This window comes from Trachypithecus francoisi, unplaced genomic scaffold (assembly GCF_009764315.1).
Source record: "Trachypithecus francoisi isolate TF-2019V2 unplaced genomic scaffold, Tfra_2.0 Lachesis_group10, whole genome shotgun sequence".
NCBI classification, from domain to species: Eukaryota; Metazoa; Chordata; class Mammalia; order Primates; family Cercopithecidae; genus Trachypithecus; species Trachypithecus francoisi.
Window position 1 is genome coordinate 88,747,345 of NW_022681455.1, and position 6,008 is coordinate 88,753,352.

The following is a 6,008-nucleotide window of genomic DNA, read 5'->3' on the forward strand; positions in this document are numbered from 1 at the left end:
GTCACCCTTTTAGGTGGGAGTTTTCCCCACATGCTGGCCTCCTTCTCTGTTCCTACAGAAATTCCAGATCTTCGAGAACATCCTAGTTTCCTCACCACAAGTAGTTTCAGGCTTTTGTTGCTTGTCTTACTTGTGAGAATCCCACCCCACCTCATCAGGGAAGCTCTAAATTTTGCACATGGGGTTGCGTGTTATGTTATGTTTACCACCTTTGTAGGATGACCCCAGAGAGGCCACTCTGTTTTATATCATTGAGAGGCAGAGTTTCATAAAGCCCTTTCCCATCATCCTTCAAATAAGAGCTTTTCAAGTTTTGCTTCTATTCCTTCTGAGTTACCAGCTTTCCTCTTCTCTTTCAGATACAACGTACTATGGTATATGTCACATCAAACTAAGGTGTATGTTCAGGTACAAGGCTCTGCAATGATTCTGTAACATCAACTATTAAACACCAATGGCCTAACTTTTTGGGCCCTTGAATTAATTTCCCTACTTTACTCAATATATTTAAAATGGCTTCCAAACTCATGCAATGGTGTGACCTAGAACATGACATTTTCTGCCAGAGCTCTATACTTTTCCATGATAAAACTACACTGTTTAAACGTCCCATAAAGGAACACTTCAAATACATGTGCATATCAATACAAATATTGTGAAATAAAGCCCATCTTACAGAAGTGAAAACAAACAAATAAGAAAACTTCCTTGACCTCATATTCCTTTCTACCTCTCGTTTCTTTGTTTTCCTTTACATCTCAAAAGAGATGTCTATACTATGCTCATCAAGTCCTCCCATTTTCTCTTAAATATTCTCCAGCATAGCATTTGCCTCTACCTGTTCACCAGAACTGCTCCAAGGTTACCAGTGACCCTCCTGTGGCCACACTGAATGACTACTCTGAGCTCTTGTCTCACTTTGCCTTCAGGAGCATTTGACAGTTGACTCCCCTCTTTCTTGCAAAGCTTTTCTTCACTCAGCTTCCAGAACCCTGTACTCTTGAGGTTTTCCTCCTGTCTCTCTCGCTGCCTCTTCTCAGTCTCCTTTGCTTATTCCTCCTCAAAGCCCCAAGTCTTAAACTTTGGGGTGCCCCAGGTCTCAGTCTTTGGGATGTTTCTCTTCTCTGTCTCCACTCCCTTGGTGATCTCAATTAATTTGCTTTAAAAAAAAAAAAAAAAAGGTCTTGCTTTATTGCTCATGCTGGAGTGTAGCGTCATAATCATAGCTCATTGCAGCCTCAAACTCCTGGGCTCGGGCAGGCACAGTGGCTCACGCCTGTAATCCCAGCGCTTTGGGAGGCCAAGGCGGGCAGATCACCTGAGGTCAGGAGTTCAAGACCAGCTTGGCTAACATGGTGAAAGCCTGTCTCTACTAAAAATACAAAACTTAGACGGGTGTGGTGGTACATGCCTGTAATCCCAGCTACTTGGGAGGCTGAGGCAGGAGTATCACTTGAACCTGGGAGGTGGACGTTTCAGTGAGCCGAGATGGTGCCACTGCACTCCAGCCCGGGAGAAAGAGGGAGAGTTTGTCTAAACAAAAACAAAAACAAAAAAACAAAACACTCACACACAAAACAAAACAAAAAACCTCCTGTGCTCAAGCAATTCTCTTGCTTCAGCCTCCCAGGTAGCTGGACTACAAATGCACACCACTGTGCCTGGCTGATTTTTCTTTGTAGAGGTGGGGTCTTGCTATGTTGCCCAGGCTGGTCTCAAATTCCTGGCCTCAAGCAGTCCTCCCACCTTGGCCTCCCAAATGCTGGGATTACAGGTGTGATCCCTGAGCCTGTTCTCAATTAATTTCAGGACTTTAAATATCAACAATATGCCAATTACCCTTAGATTTATACCTCCAACTCAGACCTGTCCCTTGATCTCCAGACGTATCTGAACTCCTGATCAGTAATCCTAAATTGGATATTCAGCTGATATCTCAGCATTAACAAGCACCCAAAGGAGACTCTTGATCTTCTTCGCCAAACCTGTTTCTCATTCAGCCTTCCTCTGAATAATGACAGTCAGCATTTACACAGTGCTTACTCCACGCTTTGCACTGTTCTAAGTGCTTTATGATAGTAACACATTCAAAACTCATGACAACTTTCTGAGGTGGCTGTTATTACTATCTCCATGTCGTAGATTAGGAAATTGAGGCATCAAAAGGTTAAATGACAAGAAATTAAGGATACAGGCATCATGTGGCAAAACCCCTTTAGAATATAAGCTCCATGAGAGTGGGAATGCTATGGTGACTTTTTTTTTAGACGGTCTGTCTCTGTTGTTCAGGCTGGGTGCAGTGGCACCACCTCAGCTCACTGCAGCCTCAACCTCCCCGGCTCAAGGCATCTTCCCACCTCAGCTTCCCAAGTAGCTGGAACTACAGGTGTGCACCACCACGCCCGGGTAATTTTTGTATTTTTTTGTAGAGATGGGGTTTTGCTATGTTGCCCAGGTTGGTCTCAAAGTCTTGTGCTCAACTGATCCACCTACCTTGACTTCCCAAAGTGCTGGGGTTACAGGCGTGAGCCACTGCACCTGGCCACTGTGTGTCTTATTTGTTGCTGTAACCCCAGGTTCTAGTGGCTGGCACACAGTAGGTAATTAGTAAGTGGTTACTGATCAATAAATGAATGAATGATTGTATACATTTAAAGTTACATATGAATTATTACAATCATAAGGCATCCAGTAAGCTGGAGCACTTTGGCCCAGGGTGAACCACATGGCTTTCCAGGGCAGGCCATGGGTATACAGCCAGCAGTAAATGAAGAGGCTGGATTCTCTTGATAGTGACCCATGATCACTGGGGATCTGGATACACTGTTCCTTCCCACCCCTCTCCCTGTTTTGGGCCCTTAGGGATGGCTCAGGTTGCCCAGGCAGTTACTATCACATCTGTAGTGCTGCTGCGCCCGCCCCACTTTTTCAGCAGCACAATAATAGCTGTTTTTCTTTTTCTTTTTTTTTTTTTTGGTCACTGACAGTATGCCTGAAACTCTGTTAAGTGCTCCATATGGCTTAACTGAATTATCTTATTAACCCTAAGTGATAGACCCCCCGCCCCGCCACCCTTTTTTTTTGGAAACAGAGTCTCACTCTGTCCTCCAGGCTGGAGTGCAGTGGCATAATCTCAGCTCACTGCAACCTCCACCTCCTGGGTTCAAGGGATTCTCCTGCCTCAGCCTCCCGAGTAGCTAGGATTACAGGCATAAGCCACCATGCTCAGCTAATTTTTGTATTTTTAGTAGAGACAGGACTCTACTTTTGTATTTTTAGTAGAGACAAGGTTTCACCCTGTTGGCCAGGCTGGTCTCAAACTCCTGACTTCAAGTGATCCATCTGCCTTGGCCTTCCAAAGTGCTGGGATTACAGGTGTGAGCCACCATGCCTGGCAGTGATAGGCCCTTTTATTAACACCATTTTCCAGTTGAGGAAACTGAGGCTGAGATGTGTTAAGTAACTTGTCCAAGATCACACAGCTAAGTAGCAGATTGTAAAGGACTTAGTCCATCTCGAGGCTGTCACTGACTGGTGAAGCCAAACTATTTCTCGTGATCTGAGTGGACAGAAAGGGAGGAAAGTGTGCTGGGGAGGTCTGTTCCCACATTCGCATCTCAACATCAGGAACCCAGTGATAATTCTAGCCCCAGTGATGGAAGAGGCTGCTGCTCTACAACTCCAGTCTCCAGGTTCCATTTGCTTTTCTGTACTGACAAAATTGGCATTTCGTTTTGAGTAGCCACTGGGGATTACCCCTTTCTTTTTCAGAGTTCTTGAACTTCTTAGACTCCCAGGGTTGGGTAATCACTTTGGGTTGGTAATTTAGAGGACACTGGAAACTTAGTGGGGTTTGCATCCAGTCAGGTGTGTGCACCTTGGGTAACACCATTACCAGGTACCGCTCAGATGACCTCTCTAGCTCATTCCATTCCTCCTTCCTAAAAATCTGCCCACTGCACTGCAAGGTTAGCCACTGCCAGGAATGCTCACTGGGCAATTATCATCTTTACCATTTTTACACATTTCAACCTCGTTTGCAACCGGCCACTAAGCAGCTGTTGTGGTTTAAACAATCCCCTTTGGACACAGACATAGGAATCAAAGCCTTTCACACCAAATGCTGGGAAAGTCTGTGATTTTGTTAACTAAGAATGCACTGTTTTCTGTTCTCCGGGTCTATGATTTTCACATTCCTGAGCACTGTCCAAGGGGGTTGTCCAAAATCATGTCAAACAGCATGACCATTGTTTACCTTTTTCTCCTTGGCAGTTTCAGCACTGACTTGCTCTTTTTGTTTTGCTTTGTTTAGAACAAGTAACAGGCAGTAAAGGAGCAAAATAGCAGGTCCCAATAGGGGTGACAAAATAATATCTTTTTCAGAGTTGAAAACAAGTGTTCAAACAGAACTTTTACATGAATAGTCATAGCAGCACTATTCACAGTGGCCAAAAGGTGAAAACAACTCAAATGTCCATTAACACATAAGCAGATAAATTGTGGTATATACACAATGGGATATTATCCTGTCATAAAAAGAAATGATGTGCTGATACAGGCTACAAAATTTGTGAACCTTGAAAACATTATGCTAAGTGAAAAAAAAAATGGGCCAGACACAAACAGCCAATATAGTATGATTCTATGTAAAATATCCAGACTAGGCAAATCCATAGAGACAGAAAGCAGATGAATGGTTGCCAGAGCTTAGGGAAGGTGGAATGGGGATTGCTTAATGTGTACGGGGTTTCCTTCTGAGGTAGTGAAAATGTTCTAGAACTAGATGGTAGTAATGGTTGCACAATATTATAAATGTACTGCCACTGATGGTAAATTTTGTTATGTGTATTTTCTGTGTGTGTCAGACTGGTAACGTGTTGATGTTGTAACAAGGCTTGAGGGAGTCACATCTCACACATGCACGTGAAAATCCAACGATCATGCTTATAAACTCCAAAAGGATCATGTTATGTGGATCTTATCACACTTAAAAAACTTTCTTAGTAAAAAAGAGAAAAAAAAATGTTTTCAGAGATCTTTGGGCATTAACTCAAATTAATAGTTATCCGAAACTCCCAAAAGAGAAAATTAACCAATTAAGACATTGGTTACATAGGAGTATATATTTGTCAGAACTCCTTGAATTGTACTTAAGATCTGTCTTTCACTCTATGTACATTTTACCTCACTAAAAATTTGGCCAATCAAAAGTAACAGAAAATGCAACTATACTACGTGCAAAAATAATCTATGAAGAGGTGATATTATGTTACCTACAAGATTGAATTATACAGCTTCTGGAAATCCAGGTAGTCATAGACAATGCTTTGTGGAGCTCTGGGAAGCCTATCGTAAAGTTATTTAAATCACCACTGATTTCTAGAAGGAATTGCAACGTGGAGTTGCAATTGGGGTAGACGTTCAGTGTCCCACAGGTCACGGCATGTTCCTGTTGCAGCTGCACCCAGATATTCACAGTGGTGGAGACCTTGCTTCCCAGTAACACTAAGTCTGAATGTAATTTCACTTAATGTTCTTTGGCTATAGAGCAGTCAATAATGAGAAGTATCCACTGCAAATAAAATTATTTACAGTTGTCACATGGGGCTAGCTCATCCATCTCTATATCCCTACTTCACCAGTGCATAATATATAAAATCATATTGTATCTGACAAATGAATCAACAAAAGATTTTTCTCCTATTTACATTAGAAGCATCCAGTAAAACCATTCCCAAACAAAAATTTAACATTTAACCAACATTTAACAACTTCACCAAGTATGTCTTTATTTACTGAACTCTTGATACATAGAATTACAGTATCATAACTCTATTCTGTAAGCCCAGTTTCACATGAATTAGATTCCACAGTTCTTAAAAATCTCATTGAAATTAGAGGGTGATTGTGAAATCTTTTAGTTCCAAAGAAACTTCGTCTAGTTTTAGTCTTTGTTTGTTCCTTGCTGATACTAGACAGAAATAGGGTTATATGAATACCTTTTAAAA

The 6,008-nt window shown here is 42.1% G+C and overlaps 1 non-coding gene across 1 annotated transcript; it reads right to left on the reverse strand.

The window, feature by feature from the left end:
* Nucleotides 1–4,859: 4,859 nt before the first annotated feature.
* On the reverse strand, nucleotides 4,860–4,963 carry LOC117088920. Its single transcript, XR_004439429.1, has one exon. It is a non-coding gene; the product is annotated as a small nucleolar RNA U13 (small nucleolar RNA).
* Nucleotides 4,964–6,008: the final 1,045 nt, after the last annotated feature.